Here is a 10,054-nt window from a genome sequence, read left to right as displayed (position 1 = left end):
ACGGCCCCCGGGCGGTTATGATTTTTATTGTATTCCCTTTACATAGGGACATATTGTACCCACCCTTCCTTGGAGTGCTCCTTGTCCGAAACCCTTTTCGCGTACGAACTTTTACATTGTGTATGTATATATATTATTCGGGGGGTACGGCGGGGCCACATAAAAATATATGATTTTTGTTATTACTCTTGGGGTACGTAGACATGTCTGTGGGTTGTGGGTAGTATAGACAGTTGCGTTTGCGTTCTGTACATTCCAGGTTATTCGTATGATATGTATATATGTATATGCTTCACCGTGCCTTTCGGTATGTATAAATTCTTAGCATGTTTGCTATGAGTTGATTATGGTTGGTAGACGGTACGAGTGCCCAGCTCGGGTACTAGTCACGGCCTACGGGGTTGGGTCGTGACACATTACATACCTGAGGGTACTGAGGGCTCGGTCTGTATATCTTCTGGAGGCTGAAATAGATGCGGGTACCTGGACTTCATTTCTTCCTCGGCTTCCCAAGTCATTTCTTCTCTGTTATTATTCCTCTACAAAACTTTGACTGAAGCTACATCCTTGGTCCTAAGCCTATCCAAGATAGCCACCGGTACTTCTTCATAGGACAATTTCTCCATGACTTGTATATCATCCACAGGAACAATCCTGGAGGGGTCTCCAACACACTTGCGTAGCATGGATACATGAAATGCGGGTGGTGATTCTAATTAAAGGGGTAAATCCAACTCGTATGCTACTCGGCCCACTTTGCGCACAATCTTGTAAGGCCCAATATAACGAGGACTGAGCTTCCCTTTCTTACCAAATCTCATCACCCCTTTCATCGGTGATACTTTCAAGAACACCCAATCATTGACTTTGAATTCTAAGTTTCGCCGACGGTTGTCCGCATAGGATTTTTGACGACTCTGAGTACGTTAGTAGCCGTTCTTGAATAACCTTGACCTTTTCTACCGCTTGTTGAATCAGATATGGGCCTACTAATTGTGCCTCTCCTACCTCGAACCATCCATAGGCGATCTACACTTTCTCCCGTACAAAGCTTCATGGGGCCATTTGAATACTAGAGTGATAGCTATTGTTGTATGCAAATTCAATAAGTGGCAGGTGATCGTCCCAATTGCCTCCAAGATCTAGCACACATGCCCTTAGCATGTCTTCAAGGGTTTGGATAGTGCGTTCTGCCTGTCCGTCGGTTTGCGGATGGAATGTTGTGCGAGTTTCACCTGCGTTCCCAAACCTTCTTGAAAGGATCTCCGAAATTAGCCGTAAATTGCGCCCTCTCTATCCGTAATAATACACCGGAATCCCGTGGAGTCGTATTAACTCTTTCATGTATAACTTTGCATAGACTTCTGCTGAATATGTCGTTCTGACTGGCAGAAAGTGAGCAGACTTCGTGAGCCTATCAACTATCACCCATATAGAATCGTATTTGCACCGGGAACGAGGCAAGCCTACAATGAAATCCATATTAATCGCCTCCCATTTCCAGGTGGGGATCTCTATAGCTTGCAGTAATCCTCCGGGCTTCTGATGCTCTGTTTTAACTTGTTGACAATTTGGACATTGGGCAACAAACTCCGCTATGTCTCTTTTCATGCCATCCCACTAATATAAGCATCTGAGGTCATGATACATCTTTGTTGCCCCCGGATGTACAGAATAACGAGCATGATGTGCCTCACCCATGACTGTCGTCGTAGCCCGAAGAACATTAGGCACACATAATCTTCCTCTATACCATAGCACTCCGTTGGGCGTCACCTCAAATGGGGTCTTCTCCTTTTGAAGAGCTGTATCTCTATCTTGTGCCGAACGGGGTCCTCGTGTACGACATCTCTTTACCTCTTCTATAATAGAGGACTCGGTAACTCCCCAAGAGAAACTCCCACTATCTCCAAAACTAGCCAAACGGACCCAAGGTTTGGCTAGTAAATCTCACGAACCATCTCTCAGCTTCCTGGTTGTACATCTGTCAAGCTACCCATAGATTTACGGCTAAGAGCATCCGCTACAACATTCGCTTTCCCGATGGTATAGGATACCAACGTCATAATCCTTTACCGGCTCTAGCCACCGTCTTTGGCGTAAATTCAGCTCTTCTGTTTGAAGATATGTTGTAGGCTCTTATGATGCAGTATAAATGTCCACATGGACACCATATAAATAATGTCTCCATATCTTTAATGCGTGAATAACCGCGTGCCAATTCTAAGTCATGGGTTGGATAATTCTTCTCGTGTTTTACGTAGAATGCCGTGAGGCATAGGCAATACTTTGCCATGCCGCATCAACACGCAACCTAGTCCGACACCAAGCATCACAATAAATAACCATGCCCTTCGATCCTTCAGGGAGTGTCAAGACTAGGGCCGAAGTCAACCTATTTTTAAATTCCTGAAAGCTGCGCTCACACACATCCGTCCACTAAAACTTAGCCGCTTTCTGAGTCAGCTTCGTTAATGGTCTTTACGATGGAAGAAAATCCTTCTACAAACCTTCTATAGTAACCGGCCAAACCCAAGAAACTACGGACCTCTGTAGGCGTTGTTGTCCTTGGACAATTCTTCACAACTTCAATCTTCTGTGTATCAACCAGAATACCATCAGCAGAAATGACGTGGCCCATAAAAGTCACCGAACTCAGCCAAAATTTACATTTTGAAAATTTGGCATATAACTCACGAGCTCGAAGGATTCCAAGAACAGACGCAAAATGGTCCGTATGTTCCGCTTCGATTGGGAATACACCAAAATGTCATCAATGAACACGATCACGAACAAATCTAGGGGAGGCACCGAATACATTATTCATCGGGTTCATGAATATCGCCGGAGCGTGGTCGAGCCAAACGACATTACCCGAAACTCATAGTGGCCGTATCTCGTTACGAAAGCCGTCTTGGGAATGTCCTCCTCCTTAACCCTCACTTGATGGTACCTCGATCTTAGATCTATCTTCGAGAACCATTTGGCACCCTGTAGTTGGTCAAACAAATCGTCAATCCTTGGGAGGGGGTACTTATTCTTTATGGTCACCTTATTCAATTGCCTATAATCGATACACATTCTTAAGGAACCGTCTTTCTTTCTCACGAATAACACAGTGTGCTCCCCCATGGCGATGAGCTTGGCCTAATAAAGCCATTTTTCGAGCAAATCCTTCAATTGCGCTTTTAACTCCTTTAGTTCTCGCAGGGCCATTCGATATGGGGGGGATAGATATGGGCTTAGTATCAGGTAGCACATCAATAGTGAACTCAATCTCCCGCTCTGGCGGTAAACCTGGAAGCTCGTCTGGGAACACGTCTGGGAATTCATTCACCACGGGGACGGATTGAAGGGTTGGTGGTTTTGCTTCTATGTCTCGAACCCGAACCAAATGATAAATGTAGCCTTTGGCAATGATGACATTATGATATGACACGGACATACATGATATATGATTTAAAGGCAAGTATTCTGGTTTTCTTCGTCTTCCGATTTTTCTCGATTACTATACTTGTTCTCGTAAACCCTTGTTCGATTATGATTCCGTTTATTGTATTCCATGCTTACATTCTCGCACATATTCCGTACCGACACCCTTCCTTCGGGGTCGCGTTTCATACCCGCGGCACGTACGATCGTTTCGGTGAGCCACCGCTTTAGGACCTCTCGTTTTTGTTGGAGTGCTCCCTTGTCCAGAGCCCACACTACGTGCACGTACTTTTCGTGTGTATGTATATATGTTATTCAGGGGTACGGCGGGGCCCTGTCCCATCATATGATTCTGTTATTACTCTTAGAGGTCTGTAGACATGTCTGTGGGTTGTGGGTAGTATAGACAGTTGCGTTTGCGTTCTGTACATTCCAGGTTATTCGTATGATATGTATATATGTATATGCTTCACCGTGCCTTTCGGTATGTATAAATTCTTAGCATGTTTGCTATGAGTTGATTATGGTTGGTAGGCAGTGCCCTTGACTCGGTACTAGTCACGGCCTACGGGGTTGGGTCGTGACACATTACATACCTGAGGGTACCGAGGGCTCGGTCTGTATATCTTCTGGAGGTCACGAAATAGATGCGGGTACCTGGACTTCATTTCTTCCTCGGCTTCCCAAGTCATTTCTTCTCTGTTATTATTCCTCCACAAAACTTTGACTGAAGCTACATCCTTGGTCCTAAGCTTATCCAAGATATCAACCGGTACTTCTTCATAGGACAATTTCTCCGTGACTTGTATATCATCCACAGGAACAATCCTGGAGGGATCTCCAACACACTTGCGTAGCATGGATACATGAAATACTGGGTGGACTGATTCTAATTCTGGGGGTAAATCCAACTCGTATGCTACTCGGCCCACTTTGCGCACAATCTTGTAAGGCCCAATATACCGAGGACTGAGCTTCCCTTTCTTACCAAATCTCATCACCCCTTTCATCGATGATACTTTCAAGAACACCCAATCATTGACTTTGAATTCTAAGTTTCGCCGACGGTTGTCCGCATAGGATTTTTACGACTCGAGCTGTTAGTAGCCGTTCTTGAATAACCTTGACCTTTTCTACCGCTTGTTGAATCGGGAGCATGGGCCTACTAACTGTGCCTCTCCTACCTCGAACCATCCAATAGGCGATCTACACTTTCTCCCGTACAAAGCTTCATATGGGGCCATTTGAATACTAGAGTGATAGCTATTGTTGTATGCAAATTCAATAAGTGGCGGTGATCGTCCCAATTGCCTCCAAGATCTAGCACACATGCCCTTAAGATGTCTTCAAGGGTTTGGATAGGTGCGTTCGCCCGTCCGTCGGTTTGCGGATGGAATCTTTGTACTGAGTTTCCACCCGTTCCCAAACCTTCTTGAAAGGATCTCCAGAAATTAGCCGTAAATTGCGCCCCTCTATCCGTAATAATAGACACTGGAATCCCGTGGAGTCGTATTAACTCTTTCATGTATAACTTTGCATAGACTTCTGCTGAATATGTCGTTCTGACTGGCAGAAAGTGAGTAGACTTCGTGAGCCTATCAACTATCACCCATATAGAATCGTATTTGCGCCGGGAACGAGGCAAGCCTACAATGAAATCCATATTAATCGCCTCCCATTTCCAGGTGGGGATCTCTATAGCCTATGTAATCCTCCCAAGCTTCTGATGTTCTGTTTTAACTTGTTGACAATTTGGACATTGGGAAACAAACTCCGCTATGTCTCTTTTCATGCCATCCCACCAATATAAGCATCTGAGGTCATGATACATCTTTGTTGCCCCCGGATGTACAGAATAACGAGCATGATGTGCCTCACCCATGACCTGTCGTCGTAGCCCAGCAACATTAGGCACACATAATCTTCCTCTATACCATAGCACTCCGTTGGGCGTCACCTCAAATGGGGTCTTCTCCTTTTGAAGAGCTGTATCTCTATACTGTGCCAGAACAGGGTCCTCGTACTGACATCTCTTTACCTCTTCTATAATAGAGGACTCAGCAACTCCCCTGAGAGAAACTCCACTATCTCCAGAACTAGCCAAACGGACTCCAAGGCTGGCTAGCTGGTAAATCTCACGAACCATCTCCCTGCTTCCTGGTTGTACATCTGTCAAGCTACCCATAGATTTACGGCTAAGAGCATCCGCTACAACATTCGCTTTCCCTGGATGGTATAGGATATCAACGTCATAATCCTTTACCAGCTCTAGCCACCGTCTTTGGCGTAAATTCAGCTCCTTCTGTTTGAAGATATATTGTAGGCTCTTATGATCTGTATAAATGTCCACATGGACACCATATAAATAATGTCTCCATATCTTTAATGCGTGAATAACCGCAGCCAATTCTAAGTCATGGGTTGGATAATTCTTCTCGTGTTTTCATAACTGCCGTGAGGCATAGGCAATTACTTTGCCATGCTGCATCAACACGCAACCTAGTCCGACACCTGAAGCATCACAATAAATAACCAAGCCCTCCGATCCTTCGGGGAGTGTCAAGACTGGGGCCGAAGTCAACCTATTTTTGAATTCCTGAAAGCTGCGCTCATGTTACACCCCGTACTTTGTATGTCGGAATATTTTAAGTTGTTTGCGACGAGTTAAAGACAAGACTTTCAATTTCCGATTTTGTTGATTTTGCCTTAAAGCATAAGTCGTATATTCATCTTTCGATGGTATGAAGTGTTAAGGGTAAGGTTGGTGTTATATTTCGCATTTTGTGCGTATTCGGAAAAAATTGAGATAATTCGGAATGGTAAGAAATAAGGCTTTAGATGGATCTTACTTAAGGTGCATGTGATGTCTAAGGAAATATTGAATGTGAAATATTGAGGAAGGCCAAGGGCAAAATTGGAATTTTGAGAATTTGTTTCGGGAATTACAAAGAAATGGATTCATGAATTACTCATTAAGTGGGCTAAGTAATTGGGCTTGGAAAGAACAAAAAAAAAAAAGGAGAAGAGGCCCAAAGAAAGCATGGGTGGCCGGCCACAAGGCTAGCCCAACCCATGGCTTTTAAATAATTTCCATGTGATTAAATTGGCATGAGAACATTAGAAGATTCAAGAAAAATTGAGAAAGAAGAAAGAAAGAAAGAAGGAGACATAAACCATGGCCATTCGGCCATGGTCATCAACTTTTTGACCCTTCAAATTTTGTCCCCAAAAATTATTCTCTTATTGTATTCCTACTAATTCAAGGGTGCTCGTTAACGGAATCGTTGTTTGGACCAACAAGCCATTCGTTTTCATCTTTGGAGACTTGAGCTAACGTGTGGAGTGGAAGAAAAAGGTAAGAATTGCTTCTTTCTTGTGTTGTGAAGGGTGTATGCATGTTGAAGTATGTAAATATGAATGGAAATTATGGAAGTGCTATGAATTGGAAGTAGGCCGCGTGTGTGTATGTAGATATGTGGCCGTGTGTGTGCATGGAATTGGTGTTGAAATTATGTTATAATCTAGTTGTGGTTATGGTAGAAATCGTTTTGGAATTGAAAGTTGAATGAATTTGATTGAGTTGGAAAAATATAGAAGTTGTCGTGGATATGGAAGAATTGGAAATAATGATGAATTGTTTTGCTTGATATGTTAGATGTGTTGTTATGATCCTTGTATTGTAAGTGTAGGAAAATGATGTAAGTTGTATGAAAATGGAATGTGGAAGTTTATGTTGATTTAGTATGAATTTATGAAATGACGGGAATGAAGTGTTTAAGGTGTAAATTATGATTAAGGTTGATGAATTTGGATGATGGAAATGTGTTACGAACATGTAGTGTTAAAGATTGGAAGAATTGGATAAATTGTGGTTTTGGTGGAAAGTTTGCATGCTTTGTATATTTTTCTTTGATATTTTGTATATGCGTGGTAGAAATGTTATGATATGTTTCCGAATGGAATTGTAGTGATCTTGATTAATATGTTGAGATTGAATTGAAATACGAAGTTGAAACTAAAGTTATGACCTTATGTTGGAAAGATGACCAAATAGGTCATATTGCGTTTTATTGGGTTTGTTGATGTTGTTGTTGGTTGTTGTTGATTGTTTTGAGCCGAGTTGAATCTCGGAGGTGTCATAATTATAGGGGAAGTGCTGCCGGAATTTCGGTAGCCAAGAATAACCCCAAGTTGAAATATAAGTTTGCATGAATAGTAATTGGTAAGAATGACCATTTTACGCGCTTTTGGACGAAACGGGAATCGAGATTTAAGGAGCGTAAGCCGCTCATCCGTATGTAAAGCCTTCCTTTTCTTCTTTTGGTGTCCTAGCCCTACTAGGCTAAGATCGGAACCTCGGGGATAATTCTCGCTCTCGGAAAGCCGAGTTGATTTTGCCTACTATTCATTAAGGCGCAATTGAACTATAATCTTCATATTTGGTCAAAAGGTTGCTTAAACCCTTGTAGTCATGGTAAACGTATCCGGATCGCTCCGAAACTTTTATGGATGGCTTTAGGTAGCCTAATGTTTGTAATTTATGTCCGCCGCCTCTCGCCGACCCGAGGTGGAGCCCACGCATCCCGAGATCTCCCAATGTCGCCCCGCTTGGTATATTTGTGTGATTCGAAAAGAGAACTTTTGACCATTGCCCGACTATTTTAAAATAATTATTTTAACTACTTTATTACGTTTGATAATACATTTTGACACATAAGAACGATTTCAGAAAATTGTAACTATTGTACACTAATTCCGATAAACCTGACTTGACTAATGACTTGCTTTTAAAAGAATGGCTTGCTTGGGTTGTTCTGCTGAGTTTGCAATAAAAGAAATTATGTACGTATGGTTGCTTACGATTCTGCTCGTGTGTATTGTTATTACCTTTTTCGCCGAGTCCCGGGCCGGTATGTGTGATATTGTCCGCCGGATACTTGACCGCGGGCTGTACCATGACCGCTGGATACTTGGCCGCGGCACGTGTATTGTGATATCGTCCGCCGGATACTTGATCGCGGCTGTGACATGACCGCCGGATTCTTGACCGCGGTATGTGTGTGTGTGTAGCTGTTTGTATATTTGTGCTATTAACCGCCGGGTTCCCCGGCCGCGGTATAATTATATATTGGCGATATTAGCCGCTGGGTTCCTGGCCGCGGTATAGGTGTGAATGCATGTATGATCTGGATGTCAGATGTAAGTGCGTTGGTATTGGGACTATTATTCTCGCGTTTGGTACACTTTATTTCGTTTTCTGTATTTTACTCGCTTTGCATACTCGACATATTCCGTACCGACCCCCTTTTCTTCTGGGGTCGCGTTTCATGCCGCGTGTACCCAATACAGATGAGTGTGTATGATGTCGGCGAGAAGATGTTCCTACCGGATTGGCGAGCCCATTCGGAGTTTGCCCGCCGAGTCGAATGCTTTGTATGATATTCGGGGTTATGTTAGAGACTTTGCAGACAGTGTCGTGTGTATGAGATGTCCGCTTGTAAACGGCTATGTAGCGATGTATTAGTACGCATTGTGTTATGAATTTCATGTGTTCGCATCCGCTATGGTTACGGATTTTGTTTGATTTGAAAAAGATGGGAGGCATGTGTTTTCCGAAAAAAATTTCACCCCGTGCTTATGTTATGCTTTGTGGGCCCAAAGATGGCTATGAGTATTATGCGAGTCTGCGGGTTCGCTCGGCCCTAGGTAAGGGTCGGGTGCCCATCACACCCTGTCGGATTCAGGGTGTGACAGCTCACACGCATCCGTCCACTGAAACTTAACCGCTTTCTGAGTCAGCTTCGTTAATGGTGCTGCGATGGAAGAAAATCCTTCTACAAACCTTCATAGTAAACCGGCCAAAACCCAAGAAACTACGGACCTCTCGTAGGCGTTGTTGGCCTTGGCCAATTCTTCACGGCTTCAATCTTACGTATCTACCCGAATACCATCACCCGAAATGACGTGGCCCATAAAAGTCACCGAACTCAGCCAAAATTCACATTTTGAAAATTTGGCATATAACTCACGAGCTCGAAGGATTCCAAGAACAGTACGCAAATGGTCTGCATGTTCCGCTTCTGATTGGGAATACACCAAAATGTCATCAATGAACACGATCACGAACAAATCTGGGAGGCCGAATACATTATTCATCAAAGTTCATGAATATCGCCGGAGCGTTGGTCGGTGCCAAACGACATTACCCGAAACTCATAGTGGCCGTATCTCGTTCTGAAAGTCGTCTTGGGAATGTCCTCCTCCTTAACCCTCACTTGATGGTACCCTGATCTTAGATCTATCTTCGAGAACTATTTGGCACCCTGTAGTTGGTCAAACAAATTGTCACGACCCAACTAGGGGCCGCGACGAGTACCCGATACTTGTACCGGCACCCACTGTCATATGTCCCGTTCTTATTACTAAGTGGGCCGTATGAACATCAAAGGCACCTTTTTTTTCTTTTTTTTTTTTCCACAACATCGCCGATAATAGCATACATGTAAACGAGTAGTAATGATCAACCTGCATCGACATATCACACGGCGACAAAGACACTAGGTTATGAACATCCGACCGTACATATCCGTCTACGAGCCTCTAAACAAAATACATGTAATTA

The sequence above is a fragment of the Lycium ferocissimum genome, chromosome 7 (genome assembly GCF_029784015.1).
Source record: "Lycium ferocissimum isolate CSIRO_LF1 chromosome 7, AGI_CSIRO_Lferr_CH_V1, whole genome shotgun sequence".
In the NCBI taxonomy this organism is placed as follows: Eukaryota; Viridiplantae; Streptophyta; class Magnoliopsida; order Solanales; family Solanaceae; genus Lycium; species Lycium ferocissimum.
Note: the sequence above shows the minus strand (reverse complement) of the source record.